Here is a 17,702-nt window from a genome sequence, read left to right as displayed (position 1 = left end):
TAAATAATTTGCAACGTAACATTGCGACATAAGATCCTCCGTTTCTAATTATATATTCATGGATAAAAATATTAACAAATTAAATAATAGTTTCAAATTTACATCATCAATTCTATCATAAACTATTTACGGTTTGATAGTAAGATTTATATAGCAGTAATCTTTGTTTAATAATTAATCTTCAATGAAATATAAAATAAACTTATTAAATATATACTAAACCTTTTTATTTCCCTATTATCCTGTTTCTTTTGCGTATTTTATTTTTCATTTCCCTCTTAATTACTTAATGAAGACCCCAATTAACCCTAACCTTCTCCACTCAATATTTCTCTCGCCCTCAAATACCTAGATCTGGCGCCGCCTTGCATTTTCAACTCCACTGCCATCGATTCTTAACCATTCATTTGCAATCAAACAAAACTTTCTCTCTCGAGTATTGGCTCAAACGAAATTGAGAAGAAAAAAAAAATCCAATTTGTCGAGATAATGGGTTATATTTATTATCACGAATCCGCGAGACGAGGCCGTGTCGGTTCTATCGGATAAGGCAGAGGCAGAGGAAGGGAAAGAAGCAGGGCACATATGTGAAAAAGAACTTATGGAGAGGAATTTTCAGTGATTTCTCTAACAGCCTTCATATGTACAGGTACCAGTGAATTGATTCAATAGATAATTTTAAATACATTTACTATTTAATTTCTTATTTTTGTGCCGAATAAATTCTAAGATCCAGTTTAATTGCTCATGGGTAGGTACCAAATGTTTGATGGAGATCAAAGTCTAATTGCTGAGAACTTCCAGATTCAATGTAAGAACTTTGTGCTTGATTTGTTAATTTGCTCATTTTTAGACTGTAAATGGGCTGTTGTAGCATATTAATATTTCACCCACGCATTTTTAGGTTGCACAGTAGCAAATAAACTAGTTAGTTGGTTGCACATATTGACTGAATTGCTGATTTTATTAATGACCATTAATTAACGTCTTCTCTCTTCTTCAACCTTGAAGTTACGTTTCAAAGAAATCCAAGTATCATAACAAGGAAGAACTGGTGGTTTGCGGGATAAATGCTTGGACTAGAAAAGTGCAGAAAGGTAAAATGCAATGCATTACATTTTTTTAGTTTATTATGTGGTATGAATTCTGGCTGGTCCATAATTAAATTTTTTATACGTTTTTCCCTTTTCCATTTTTTTAACATTGATTGTATCTTGGCATGCATCCTACTTGTGTTAAGAAGATACTTCAGGTATATCTTAAAAAACTACATGCATTAGCACTTCAATTTTATTTTTTGTTTGTGGTTTCTCCTAAGTGACTCCATCTTTGTTCTTATGTATTCTGCTAGTAAAATTGATTTGCATAATTTTAGGAGCATAAGTGACATTTCTTTTTAACTTTTAGAAATAATATTCATCTTTGTCAACTCATTCATTTTATAAGATTTGAATTTTGTGGATGTATATATTTACTACTACATTTTTCTATTATAGCAGGCTAAATATAAGACGCTGGTACTATTTAGATGACACGTCTGAGATATACAAGTTGATGGAAAAGGAAATGAAGATGTAAGAATGAAGAATAGATGAAGAGAGAAGATGTAAATGAAGAATAGGATTGCAATTACTAGTTTTGACTATGTGTTCTATTTTTTATATGTTACTACAATTTTAACGAAAATTTAATATAGTGTTCGTTGAATTTGTTTATGTTCAATTTATATTAAAATATATATTTATATATTTTTTAAATACATCAATACCATATATATGGTATTGGTGTATTTAAAAAATATTTTTTTTATTCGTTTGACAGAGTTTTGTAACGGATTTAGTAAAGGATACATCTCTTTCTAATAAGAAAATTTGTTTCAACTAGCGACGGATAAATGGATTTAGCGACGCAATATATTGCGTTTGTGGATCGGATTTAGCGACGTCATTGTTTGTCATTATTGACGGATTATTCAGTTTCTAAATGTAGCAACGGATAATATATAGTCGTAGCAAATTTTAGCGACGCGCCTTTTAGCGATTTATTCAGCAACGGACCATTTTCGTTGCTAAATACTCAATAGCGACAGATTTTGGCCAATTCGCGACAGATTGTTCCGTTGCTAAATGGCAATTTTCTAGTAGTGCATCATTTGTCTCCTTCTCCAAGCGGTTCTTGTATGGGTGGGAGGAGTATTGTCTCGACGAGGAGTCGAGGTGCGCAGTAGTTGTACCCGGGGAGCTAGACAATTTACTAGACTACATGGATCGGTTTTGGGCACTATCCGTGCTAAAACTCAGTATGGTCCCAATTGTCCGACACTATGTGATATCTAAAGCCAACTGAAGCCAACTGTAGCCGATCGAAGAAGAGACTTGACCCGATGAATAATACTCGTAGGTTGCATGCTACAATCGCCAAATACAGCCCCACATCGTGCCTTCATTAACTCATGGAACACGAACATGCAAATCCCCGTACGAATCGCTGAGTATTGAGAGTCGTTGGTCACTAGAGTAGAACACACATAGATGGTTTGGGTGACGGATAAATAATGAAAAGGAAGGCGAAATACTCCCACAACATATTGCCAAACCTTACGCGCGCAGTTGGATTGAAGTAAAAGATGCTCAATTGTCTCCTCCGCAGGCCTAGAACAGCAGTGACAACGAGATACAACTTGAATTCCTTTAGAGAGAATGACATCATCTACCGGAATCGCTATATATGTGGATAAGCTTCCACATAAAGGCAGCCACGTTTTATGGAATAAACCTACGCCATATACGAGCTGCCCACATGACCGATATATTAACGTCTCGTAGATGGTCCAAATATTCTTTTGAAGAAAAGGTTCATGTATCCGTAAGAGTGAAAATTAACCTATCCTCCATTTCGGGCTGAAGCACCACTGTATGAATTTTAGTGTGTAAATCGAAAGGAATAAAAGCAAGCAAATCGGTGAATTTGAAGAAAAGGTTTCGTTCAGTCGGAGTGTGGGATCCCAATGAATTGAGCCTTGTAAAATTGCTCCAAGCCAATTTTCCGTCTTAAAACTCACGTTACCGCCGCCAATAATCCACCTCGAAACTTCGGAAAGTGTAGCATCGTGTATTTGAATGGATTTCCATAAGGATGTTCAGGTGGACTTCACCGTATATATTGACGATGCCGAAAGTATTTCGCTCGAGCATATACCGCCCATAATGAATGGTTTTGCATGACCAACCCACTTAACTTACCATGCAAGCAACGCATAACCTGATCCAAGCTTCGAAAACCTTATAATAATAGGGCGACAAACCTTAGCCCATCTAACTCAATGAAATCGGCATTCACCTTTCGAGCTCCATAGGAAAAAAGACATGAGCTGCTCCACACGAGAGATCACCGATTTAGGAACATAAATATTCATCGAATTTTGCTTTAGGACGACACACATAAATTGACACTCCCAAATACAGAAGCAGTAAGGAGGGATTAGGAATCCCTGTAAGAGAGTCGATCCTAGCCGTGTTGGCAGCCGCTCCGTCGCCAACGAAGACCCCACTCTTTCGTTTATTTATTAGTTGACCCGTTGACCATTCATACGCAAGAAGTAACTCCATAAGCTTTTGAACGCAATAAATATAATTAAAAATTATTAAACTAAAATATTTAAAAAAATAATTAAGGGTTCGCGTGATTTCACGCGAGCACCTTGTAAGAGTTCGCGTGAATTCACGCAAATAGGAACAAGTGTCTTTGTGTGAAAGCAAGCGAGCTCAGGAGAAGAAAAATTATTTCATGTGTTCGTGTAATACTACACGAACATATGAAGATTCGAAAAAAAAACCGAAAATGTTATCTCCGCTAGGTTATCGTTTGGATCCATCCCCAAAATATATAGTTGAATATTAGAATTTTTTGTGTTGAATGTTGTGTTTTAGATTTTGTGAGAAATTGAGAGAGTTTGGTAAGAAAAAGGTAAAAAATAACGGTAAAATCTGCAAGTTGTAAAATTTGCTTTACTTTATAACCACCCTTATTTGTACATAGGTTTAGTATTTCCTGGAAGTACTAAATAAGGTGAAATTTATTAGTTCGACAAGACAACTAAATCCTCATTTAACATCATTAATCTGAAGCTAGATAACCTATACTAAATTGCACCCAGACAACTCGGTGAAGATACAATGAATGAGGAATTTGTTATAGAGTTGTTGCGTCCCATAATCCGAATTATTGCCTTGTCTTATGTTCTCAATCCTATAAACAACAAGAAACATAAAAAAACTAAAATAGTTAGATGATACGAGATGTTTTGATATTTTTCCTTATGAGGAAATACTATGTCATACTGCTTAAACGGTTATTTTGATATTCTTTTATAAGGAAATACTATTTGAATTATGTTAATTGAAATTTATATCTCTATTGTAATATTTTTTATTTAATTTCATTTTGAATTTTTTTTGTTATTTTATTTTATTTCAAAAGAATTTCGAAATATTTCTAAGATAAAATATAAGATGAGTTTTGATCATGAAAAGCCGATAAAATCGTAAAAATTCCATATTAAACGCAATAAATTATAGAAAATCGACATTTGAATCGATAAACTTAAAACACAAAAGGGTAATTTTTTTTCTCAAGTTGTGATCAGTGGTATCCCAATTTCATAGATCACAAATGTGTAAAGGCCCATTTCACAATTTTCATGAAAATCATTATGTTGATTAATATCCGCATTAATTTTTTTTATCAATATGCTAATGTGGTTCTTTGTACACGTGATTTTCATGTTCTTCGGTCATAATTAAATCAAATCCATTTTCGATTGAAAAGTCAGTGCTCATCAAATTTTCAATTGACCTTGAACCTGAATCCATTAATGTACTCCACACCCCCCACCGGTAATAACTTATCAAGTGTACCTACTAGAGACCGATTAAGTTCTTCAATTCTTTTTTCTTTTTAATTTTTTTTAGTCACATGAAAAGTTTTATAGAACTGGCAGACCATATGTAAATTATATACGTGGGGACATTGGTATTAGAGATCTTGATATTCTAATCGAGCATCCATCATGAAACTGGGATGCATGGAGATTGCTAAAGGAATCTAACTCCCTTTGGATTTCATTCATTAAATATAAATATTTCCCTCATAATATTTTTTTGGAAATTGATGAGGCTAAATACTATAATAGTTATTATATCGAAAAACATTTGTCACCCAAAATCTCCACTGTCTTCTTCTCTAATATTTTTTTCTCCTTTCTATTTCCCACCCAAAATCTCTGATTTTTTTTTTCCCGATCCGGAGGCGAAGAACAAGAATTTTCGGCGCCGCTAGAACGACGCTCCTCCTTCTCCTTCTCTTGGAGATAGCTTTTTCGATGCATGTTGGCGGAACGAGTGCGAGGAAGATGATTTTTCCGTCGATTTGTTGCCGAAATCAGATTTTGATGGGTGGTGGTTCTGCTTTGGTTGGTGGTGCGGGTTGTGATTTACTTGATTCGTAATAAAAAATCGTTAGAATATCGAAGTGGGGGTGGTGATGGTGTGGTGTGTCGGCGGTGTGGTGACGACGGGGAGGCAGATCTAGGGTTTTTTGGTGGATCGAGCGGATGACGACGCGGGTAGAGAAATTCGCTCGGCTAGACCCGTAATGGACTATTCTTCATCATAGTCGATTAAGTTAATTGATTATGTCCTGATAGTCGATTAAAATGTTAATCGACAGTTTTTGTAGTCGATCAAGGTTACTCGATTTCATTTTTTTAATTCGTTTTTGGACTTTTGTGTATTGATTCCGATTAGTATAAATCATACAATTTATGTATGTTATTTGCTTTGTAAAAAAATGTTGATTTTCGTTTGTATGTAGTTGTGTTTTTTTTATTTTTAGTAGTCAGTTCTTTAATCGACTATGCTTCATCATAGTCGATTAATATGCTTCATAGTCAATTAATATCCCTGATAGGAAAAAAGAAGTTAAAAAACGAATAAATAAATAAAGAAAACGTAAAAAACAATTAAAAGACAATTTGAAAAAAGAAGAAGAAAACGGCTGATGAGGGAGCCGCATACTAGGTGATTGTTGTTGATGAGGTGCCACGGGCATAATTTATAAAATATCCGACTGAAATTATGAGTGGGTTATTTCTCAAATTGTGAAAAATAGTTTGGAGCTCTCCTATTCAAAGAAGTATTGAAGTGTTATATCAAGAGTCTTTTTTTATAAAATTTTTTACATCTATAATGATCGTGGGAATTAATTTTCTTATAAGTCGATAGTTGATATTAGATCCACTGAATCTAAGAACATAAGAAGGAAATTGTTTTTCTTTTTATTTGCTTACTGAATATTTAATTATAATGTCGTTATACGGAAGAGATTATTTTGCCTTACTAAAAAGGCTAAATATAGACCAAAATCTTAGTCCAAATCAAACCAATTTCATGCATGGTAACTATTATAAACAACCCCCGCAATAATATACACAGATTTCAACAATATTCAAATTCGAATTAGATTAAATAAATAAACCCATACTTCATGAAATAATGATGAAGATGAGTTACACTTTGTCCTGAGCCTCTAAAACATACTTATATGACTCAATTATCGTCACCTCTCTACAAGTAATACGATTATAAATCTTTGGAATATCCAAAATTGTAGAAATAATCAAGAAAAGAAATATGATTAAGAGAATTATCGAAAAGATGGAACGAAGAGTGACGTCTAATCTGGAGAAGTGGCTGTGTGAATGAACAAACACATCTCTTATAAACTTGAGTATGAACAAGTATAGGATGACACCACATAAATTAGCCTGAAATAGTTTCCATAAGGTTACTTTTATGCACTTCCACAGGTCCTCCTCCTTTTTCGATACATCTGTTCCTAATCCGGCCACCAAAAACTTTAAACAATGAATAATAAATATTTAAACATGATCGTGTGTGTGTGTGTCTATATATATATATATATATATATATATATATATATATATATATATATATATATATATATATAAATATATATAGTTGATTAATATTTGTGAGTAGAGAATATAGGTCATGCTTACCAGTTTGCTGTTCTTGCATGATAATAAAAGCTATCGCTTGTGTGGTGAGAATGATGGAATATTTGATTAATAGTGTCGAGTAGTATTATTCGTCTTATGTTGTAATATTAAAGAGCGAATATCACCTTGAATGTGGGTTTTAAGTTTTAACGACCCTAAACTGGGTTTTAGGTTTTAAGGCATTTTGCTATAGGTCGTAAAATAATAGCTTCTAGTAGTATAAATCAAATTTATAAATTCCAATTTTCAGTATATATAGTAATTTGGATTTGTCAATCGTAGCCCCTAATAATAATGGAAATTAAAATATATATATTAATAACCTCAAAACTTTCTCCCAAACAATTACGGCAAGTACTGCCTCATTCCCACCTATTTCATAAATCCAAATCTTCTTTACCAAATCTTTTTTTATCAAACAATGTAAACCGCCATTCCACCAAACGTTGTAGCAATTTTCGATTGTTTGTTTGCAATTTTTGTAGTTTGGGTAATTCTCCACCAAATCTTCTTTACCAAACCATTCTCCACCGTTTGTAGTTTGGGTAATTCGACTTTTGTTTGCACTTTTTGTTTGTATTGGGGTTGTTGTTGCAAACTCGATTCATCTGGGGTTTGAGATTCGATGTTTTGTGATTCATGTATGGTGTTTGGGATTTGATTCGTTTTGTGTTTGGGATTTGCTTGGTGCTTTTTGCTTTTACCCAACTATTTGTTATTTGGGATTCGATTTTTCGTTTGCAATTTTTGTTTGTTTTTGTCACATGAGCGAATTTGTTGAACATCGATCTCTCCATTATTCTGAAGCTTATGTGTATGGAATAACTTTGGTGATATATGTTTGGTCCTATCACTCTTTATATACACGCATATTGTTTGTGCTATACATGCAGCATTGTCTTCGTAAATGACAGTAGGCGTGTCTTTAACTGTATATAATTGGCATGGGTTTCGTATATGCGAAATAACCGATCATAGCCAAACACATTATTGCCTGCCTTATAAAGGACTATTATTTTAGAATGATTTGAGGAGATAGCCACCAATGTCTGTTTGGTAGATCGCCAAGATATACCTGCACCATTATAACAAAACAAATATCCAGTTTGTGACCGAGGTATGTGGGGATCAGATTTATATCCCGCATCGGCATAACCATCTAACTTTTGGTTAGTTGTATTTTTTGAATAAAATAGTCACAAATCTGCAGTACCACAGAGATATTGAAAAATATGTTTAACACCATTCTGGTATCTCCGCGTAGGCTCAGAACTGTATCGTGGAAGCATATTTATCGCAAAAGCGATATATGGTCGAGTGCATTGTGCTAAAAACATTAACGCTCCGATAGCATTTAGGTACGACACTTCTGGGCCAAGTATCTCTTCATTAAATTCTTTATGTCGGAACGGATCCTTTTGAAAATCTAAATTGCACAGGGGTGCTCAATGAATTAGAATTTTTCATATTAAATTTTCTGAGCAATCGTTTAGTATATGCAGATTGGTGTATAAGTATGCCGTTATTTGTATGCTCAAGCTCAATACCCAGACAAAGTTTAGTTTTTCCAAGGTCCTTGACCTCAGATTCTTTAGATATTCAGCAACATTGGCTAACTCTTCAATAATGCCAATGAAGTTCATGTCATCTACATAAACTATAATAATAGCAAATCCAGTTTCTGGTCTTTAAATAAAAACGCATGGGCAAATGAGATCACTTTTATAACCTTCCCTCATAACGTATTCACTAAATCTATGATACCACATGGGACCGGATTGCTTTAGACCATACAATGATCTTTGTAATTTGATTGAGTATAGCTCACGAGGAGCACTAGAGTTTGACATTTTAATTCCACTGGTAATTTTCATATAAATATCGGAATCAAGTGAACCATATAGATAGGTCATTACAACGTCCATTAGACGCAAGCCCATTCCCTCTTGGACGAACATATTTATAAGAAAACGGAAAGTGATGGTATCCATAACATGTGAATACATCTCATCATAATCAATCCCAAATCGTTGGGAGAAACCTTGAGGAACAAGGCGGGCTTTATATCTTACAATTTTTTTTTTTTTTTTTTGAGTAAATTCAAGTCCATTACAAGGGGAAGTAGGGGAGGGGGGGACTCGAACCCTAGACCATTACCCTATTGGTAAAGGCTAGGTACCAACTCTCCTAATGAGGGTTGGTTTTATATCTTACAATTTCATTGTTCTCATTTCTCTTACGGACAAAGACCCATTTATACCCAACATACATTACATTATTCGGAGTTTGAACAATTTGCCCGAATACTTTTCGTTTTTCTATTGAAGTCAATTCAGATTTTATTGCTTCATTCAATTTAGGCCAATCATTTCTTTGGCGGCATTCCATTATGGAACATGGTTCACTATCATAATCATCGTACATAGTTTCTTGTGTAGCCTAGAATGCAAAAATATAATCGATGATTATCTCATTTCTATCCCATATTTTATTGTAATAACGTATGGGATTCTCGGTATTCCCAGGATAGGATGTCGCTTTTTCGATATCAAACTCAACAAATTCATCTAAAGCATTCTCACTAGAAACCACTTCGATTTTCCCCTTTTTTTTCTAAGAGCTACGTCATTTAATCTAATAGGTCTACCCCGTTTTTGTCGTGGGGGATCATCATTCGTTTTCGCGTGTTCTTCAGGAACAACGATCCTAGCTGGAATAATCACACGCACTAGGCCAAAACACGAAAAATTGCGACGAAAATGACTCAGTTGCGACGAAAATTGCATGTTTGCGACGCAAAACATTCGTCGCAATGATGGTCCAAAATCGTTGCTCTGTGTCTCGTCGCAAATACTGCGACGAAATTGTTTTCCGTTGCTCCGTATGCGACGAAACGGTTAAATCGTCGCAATATTTAGATTTTCCTAGAATATTCATTTTATTTTCTATTGCGACGATACATACTCTTTTCGTCGCAATATATTGCGACTTTAAAGTCATAATCGTCGCAAATAATTTAGATGTTTTTGCATCAAAATATTTGATTTCGTGGATACACTCAAGTCAATTTGCGACGATAGTGGATCCATAATTCGTCGCATATCTGTAGCTATTGCGTCGAAATATATTTGGTCCCAAAATAAATATTTTTTCTTTTGCGACGATTTCAATTTTTAGTCGCAACTGCAACTGCTATTTTTTTTTCTTAAATGAGATTTTTTTTTTCCTAATAAAAAATTAAATATGTACATCAATTGCGATAAATAAAATTACCTATTACATCAAATATCAAAACACATTAAAATTTATGTCTTACATTAAAAGTAAATATTAAGGTAACACACAAATATGAATTCAAAAAATACATAAACTCAAAATAAAGTCCTACATAAGAAAAAAAAAAATTAAAGTCGCACACAAACACGAATCCAAGTAAGACATAAACAAGAATTAATCCTTGTTTTGCGCTCACGCGTTTAATCCCAACTCCTTTAGACTTTCCCAACACTCTTTCATAAGCTAATGAGTTGGCCGTACTTTCGTCACTTCCACCAAGTCTACACTCTTCGTAAACTTTCTCCAATTCAGCCTAAACAACTTAAGTGCACAAGTTAAACCCAAATTTCGGCAGCATAACGACTAAAATACAAACATACAAAAAAAATACCCATATCAATATACAATAACCAACATATCCAAAAAATACATAAATCCATATATATCAACTACTAATTCAACATATCAAAACTTAGCTTGCATATCAACATATCAATGTATAATCAAGTAATAGATCGGAACTACGCCATAGATACATAAATATGAAATAAATCCCAACTTAACATTCAACAATAAGAGCAAACATGGACAATTGAGATACTAAAATTGAAGTATTAAAAGTATTGTGCTTACAGAAATAGCAAGTTGGTCGGGAGTAGCTGTCCCAGTAAACAGTTCTTCCATATCATCTTTCATTAGTGGATGACCCCATTGCTTGTAATGAATCAATGCCCATATAGGATTTCTTATATTTATCAACCACTGTACGAGTTTGACTAAATTTGTTAAATTGTAATAATAAATTACAAAGTAATTAGACATTTTAAATCTTAAAGAAATAAAACTCATAGTTACAATCACTTACATGTTTATAGGACCAACTATTGATACTAGTTCGACCCCAATGATGGTCTGTTGCAGCTGCCTTTCGTGAATCCTTACGTTTACTAAATTTGGACTGTGAACATAGAGCACATTAATAGACTTCTACATATACAAATATCCTCAGTTAATATTAAAGGGGCTCTTTGAGAAAACCCCCTCATTATTTTTTTTAATTGAGGGAGGTCCAAAATATTTTAGTCCATTTGAGAAAAGTCCACACCCATTTTCAGCCATTATGCTTTCCAGCTTTGTCCCCACCCGCCACATCATCACTGGGTCACGCTCAGCAATTTTTTTTTTTTTTTTTTTTTTTTTTTCCGTTTTTTTTCTTAATCGACTATGAAGCATAGTCGATTAAGCCTTAATCGACTATGCTTCATAGTCGATTAAGGAAATTATTTAATTATTTAATTTTTTTTTTGTTTTTTTAATTTTTTTTTTCTATATCAGGTGTATTAATCGACTATGATGAAGCATAGTCGATTAAGAATCTGCTACTAAACATAACAAATTACAACTGCGAAAAAATGCAAAATCAACTATATTTTAGAAAGAAAAAAAAATATACAAACGTTATAAATGATTTATACAATTGAAACAATAAACAAGAAATCCAAAAAAAATAAAAAAAACTGGAGTCGATCAACCTTAATCGAATACCAGAACATAGTCGATTAGCTTAATCGACTATGAACATGTACATAGTCGATTAAGGTTTCAGCCACAAATAAACCCAAAATCGGCCTCCACATCGTCCCCACACCACCCAGAGCTTCTGCCATGGCCGAACCCGTCATATTTTGAGCATGTTCAGCTCCACCAATTAAGAAAACTAATTTAATTTAATTTAATCCCAATCCTAAATTAACTTAATCCCAAAAGCAACACCAGAATAGAGAATATAACTGATTATATTCATTCTTTATTACTACTTTAATTTTCTGTGTTCGTTTTCATTTCTATTTGCTAGAGAGAGAAAGTTAGAGAGAGAGAGAGAGAGAGAGAGAGAGAGAGAGAGATTGATGTATAGAAATGGCGGGTTACGAACATCAGCAAGGCTCCGGCGGCGGTGGTAATTCTTCTCGCTACGTTCATCAGCTTCTCACACCACCGACGGACCTCCACTTGCAGCAGAGGCCGCCGCCGTTGCCTTCTTCTCGTCTTGAAATTCATCACGAGCCGTCTGCTAATTCCAAGGACGACGACGCCGCCGCTACCACCAGCTCCGGGGGTACTCCCTCCGCCAACCGCCGCCCGCGCGGTCGTCCTCCGGGATCCAAGAACAAGCCCAAGCCCCCAATTATCGTCACGCGCGACAGCCCCAACGCGCTCCGATCCCACGTCCTCGAAATCTCACTCCAGCTGACGCGTGCGCGGAGACGACGGCGGCGGCGGCGGCGGCGGCAGAATCCTCCTTACTCTCCTGTTGAGCTTTCTCCTGTTGAGATTTCTCACTAATTTGTGTGTGTGTGTGTGTGTGTGTTTTTATGTGTGCGAGAGAAAGAGGGGAGAGAGAGAGAGAGAAAGAGAGAGAAGAGATAAGAGTGAGAAAGGGTGGTTTGGGAATTATTAAATAATATTTGGGTAGAATATTAGGTAAGGGGGTTTTCTCTAATTATTTTTGGGAGGGGGGTTTTTCTTAACTCATTTACCTAGATGAGGGGGGTATTGCTAATTATCCCAATATTAAAAGTACAATTTACCTTCCTTTACGCCCAAAATTAGACATATAATGAAATTGCTCACATAATTCCTGCCCACATATCACCACTGATCCTTAATGAAAACTAATCAACTAACATATTTACAAAACTCTATATTAAGCTGATAACTCGGCAAAAAGTTTGATGCAATTTCTTAAATAACTAATAGGAAGGTCAAAATCCGTGTACTGTTTGAGATTGAAATATATGAAAATTAAAGACACATGCCAAGGTATAAGAGATTATGCCTCCCAGATTGTTCAAAATATTGTTTTTTTTAGAATATTAGACTCACATCACATTCACAACCATATACTGATACAATCATCTTCAATCAAATAAAAAACAAACAACAACAAACCCAATTCACTTAATGGAGATATTTACCGGAAAAGAATGGAGAAAAGCACTAACGTATTGCGGAGAGATATATGTGGGCGGCGGAATAGGGGCTGCTGAATCTTAACAGCGGAGTGGGCATCGGAGTGTGGCGACGAAGAGATACCGCCGAATTGGGCTGCGGGGTAGGGACTGCTGAAGTTCGACGACGGAGTGGGACGCCGCCTCAATGGGCTGCGGCGGGAGCTCGACGACTGAGTGGGCGGCAGAGTATCACGCTGCCGGAGTGGGCTGCGGGATAAGGGCTTATGAAACTCGACGGCGGTGTGGGCTGTGGATGTGACGCTGCCTGAGTGGGCTGCAATTGAAGCTCGACGACGGAGAGGGAGGCAGAGTGTGACACTGCCGGAATCGGCTGCGTATCAGGGGCCGTTGAAGCTCGATGGGAGAATGGGTAGCGGACGCTGGAGGGGCGACGAAGAGATGCCACCGGCACCGGATTTGTGCAGCAGTCAAGGGGATACATTGAGAGGGAAAGACAGGACAGAGACAAAGAAAACCAATTTGGAGGAGAATCGGCAATTTAGGGTGGAAAACTAAAAAAACTTGCCACGTTAACCTAAATATCTTCGCATTTAATTAAAAAAACAATAAATTATTGCGACGTTTTCTCAATCGTCGCACAAAAAGGCGGATTTTCTTAAGAAATTTGATTTTTGCCTTAAAAAAAAGCGCGAAATTGTAATTTTCCAAATTTAATTGCAACTTTTAGATTATATTCGTTGCAATTGTGTTTCAAATTTATATAAAATTTTGATTACCGGATGCGACGTTTTAATTTTCGACGCATGAGTTCGTCAATTTAATACTTATACAACGTTACTCTATGAATCGTCGCAAACATATAATTACAAAATTAATATTTTAATCTATTTCGTGCGACGATTCTATGTTTCGTCGCAATCGTATTTTTTATTTATCTAAAATTTTGATTTTAATATGCGACGTATTCATTTTCGACACAAGACTTTTTTAATTGGAAAGATATGCGACGTTGCTGTCGATATTGTCGCAAACTTATGCTTAATAAAATAAAATTTTAATCTTCTCTCTACGATGATTATCTAGTTTCGTCGAAATCGTGTCAAAAATTAATTTTACGGAGCAACTTGCGACGTATTTCTAGTTTCGTCGCATTTATTTAATTTTATAAATGTTGAAATATTATTTATTGCGTCATTTTGATTATTATCGTCGCAACTGATGTATGTAATTTTTTTGTTATTAACTATTGCGACGATTTTTAATTTCCGTCGTTCAATTGCGATGATTACGGAGAATTGTCGCATATGTTTGAAGATAAATTGGATCTTATACTGATTGCGACGTTTTGGGTACAATAACGTCGCAATACTGCGACGAAACATGAATCGTCGCAAACAAAATCGTCGCCAGAGTGCAGTTTTGGCCTAGTGACATGGAATATAAGATTTTGTGACATCAGGAAGTTTATTGGCAATATTTTGTAAATGAATGATTCTATGAATCTCATTTTCGCATTCAGCGGTACGTGGGTCTAGATGAGATAAATGTTGTCCACAACAAGTGAGATTCTCGATTCATTTTTGTTTATTATTATCACGGATATTCTGAATATCCTTACCAATCGGTAGAAATAATTTCTCATCAAAGTGACAATCCACAAGTCAGGCGGTAAATAAATCACCCGTCATTGGCTCCAAGAACCTAATAATGAACGGTGAATCAAACCCAATGTATATGCCACGTTGGCGTTGGGGACCTATTTTAGTCATCTAAGGATAAGGAATTGGCACTTTCACAATGCAACCAAATCAGCATATGTGTGAAATATCGAGCTCAAAGTTAATGCGAATTGCATTGGGGAATGCATATGATAAGTAGCGGGGCGCAATTTAATCAGCGTTAATGCATGCAATACTGCATGGCCTCATGCTGCACTAATGAGTTTATATCTTATCAACAAAGTACCATCAATTATTTGGACGTTTTTAATCAAAGATTTCGTCAGTCCATTTTGACTGTGAACGTATGATACTAAGTGCTCGACATTTATTCTCAATGCGGCACAAGACTTATCAATTCGTTTTGATGTAAATTTTCTGGTATTATCCATCCTTATATTTTTATGGGATGATTAGGTTAATGTGCTCGGATTTTAATAATTTGTGCTAGCAAACGCGTAAATGCTACATTTGGCGTAGATAATAAGCATATGTGGGACCATCTACATGATGTGTCCACCAAAACCATAAAATATCTAAATGGCTCAACTGCAGGGTGTATTGGTCCACAAATATCACCATGAATACGTTGTGAAAATGACGGGGATTCATAACCGACATTTTCAAGTAAAGGTTTTATAACGAGTTTTCATTGTGAACATGATTCACAAAAATATTCATTGGACATCAAGAGTTTTTTATCTTTTAATGGATGTCTTTTAGTATGTTGTGCAATCTTACCCATTATACCCGTGCATGGGTGACCCAGTCGATTATGCCATAGTTCGTGTATATCGTGAATAACAAGTTTCCATGACATAGTTGCGTAGGATTCAGAAACTCGAACTTGGACACAATACAATCTAGAAGATGTTGCTTCGAACTTCTCATGAACAATTCTTTTGTCTATAACATATGATTTGACACATACACAATCCACGTTATTTTCAATATGTGTCTCTAAATGATATTCATTGCGTCTCACGTCTCTAAAACTCAGTAGATTCTTATTTAATTTACCGGATATCAGTGCATTTTCAATATGCAAAGTGATACCAATAGGCAATACAATCGTTGCGTTCCCGGAGCATCTATTATCTCTGCGGAACCTGCTATGGTTTTAACTTGTGTATTGCACAAAGTCACACTTCAGAAATATATTTTGTTATTGAATATTGAGTGTGTAGTTGCACTATAGAGTAGCAATAGTTATATTTGTCTATGTTTTTCATGTACGCGTGATCAAACTTCAGCTCGACCTCACGAATATATCATCTAACGGAGATATGTACATGTGAGTATACTAAAAACAACTCGATCTTGGGAATCACGCTATCCAAGAGAGATTATGCATGGATAAACTCAAAATAGCTCAATCTTGGGAATCACACTGACCGATATATATATATATATATATATATATATATATATATATATATATATATATATATATATATATATATATTATATATATATATATATATATATATATATATATATATATATATATATATATATATATATATATATATATATATATATATATATATATATATATATATATATATCATGGGTACAAAATAACCCAAAACCCTTTACATTTGGGCTTGTGATTAATAGCCTCTAAGTTGGCTCTTGACGCGTTTTACCTCGTCTAATGACTCTACGAGCTTCAGGGTCAGAGTTATTTTCATATCTTTGGCCTTTAAATTGGTTTTTGACGGTTATTACCACGGCTTGACTCAACGAGTTTCAGGCTCGGAGTTATATTTATGATTTAGTCTCTAAATCAGCTTTCATATCTCACAAAGTTTAGACTCAGAGTTATTTAACGATTTAGCCTCAAAATCGACTTTCTTGTCTCAACGAGTTTGGGCTTGGAGTTATATTTTATTTACTTGCAATTATAAATTTTAGCGACAATTTAGCTAGTATATGTGCTCTATATCTATATATATATATATATATATATATATATATATATATATATATATATATATATATATATATATATATATATATATATATATATATATATATATAAATCCATAATTGATGATTGTTGATTTAACGGCAATCTATAAATTTTAGCAGCAATTTATACTAGGACTAATTGCTTATTCACAAATCACAATAATTAATCCCTCTTTTGGTTGAAGTTATAGGGATGAAACTAATAATCTCCAGGGCCGGCCCTGGCCCAGTTCAAACGGGGCAGCCGCCCAGAGCCCACGATCTACGAGGGACCCATTTTTCACGATGTACGAGGGGCCAATTTTTCGATCCAGTTAACTATGGGCTATTGCTATGTGTACGTCAATTTATTTACTTTTATAAAAATATAATAATATAAATGAAATCTCTTTCTCCACTTTCGTGCTATTTCAAACAAAAATGGTCCCCACGTCTTTCCCCAAAAGGGACGCACATTTATCTCTCATAAAATTTATTGGCTTTAATCAGTTAATCTGACAAAGAAAAAAACATTTCTTTAAAAATGATAACAAAAATATTTTATTGGCGTCTTTTTCTATTTATTTTTTTACATAATTCTATAGTGAATGTAGTTTTCTTATATGAATGTACACATGTTTTTCTTTTAATATTTCGTTCTTATGTTCTTAATTCATTTTTTTATTTTGTAAAAAGGATCTAACA

General features: G+C 34.7%; 1 long non-coding RNA gene across 2 annotated transcripts; it reads left to right on the top strand.

The window, feature by feature from the left end:
- Nucleotides 1-262: 262 nt before the first annotated feature.
- On the top strand, nucleotides 263-1,685 carry LOC148768471 (uncharacterized). 2 transcript variants are annotated; one of them, XR_016032845.1, is made up of 4 exons: nucleotides 263-649; nucleotides 756-811; nucleotides 1,012-1,097; nucleotides 1,497-1,685. It is a non-coding gene; the product is annotated as an uncharacterized LOC148768471 (long non-coding RNA). The 2 variants fall into 2 exon arrangements; XR_016032844.1 differs by having other exon boundaries at nucleotides 272-649; nucleotides 1,500-1,674.
- The last annotated feature ends 16,017 nt before the right edge of the window (nucleotides 1,686-17,702 follow it).

This window comes from Erythranthe guttata, chromosome 8 (assembly GCF_056151865.1).
Source record: "Erythranthe guttata isolate IM_541 chromosome 8, IM_541, whole genome shotgun sequence".
In the NCBI taxonomy this organism is placed as follows: Eukaryota; Viridiplantae; Streptophyta; class Magnoliopsida; order Lamiales; family Phrymaceae; genus Erythranthe; species Erythranthe guttata.
The sequence above is the reverse complement of the archived record's forward strand: the minus strand, read 5'-3'. Positions and strand labels throughout refer to the sequence as shown.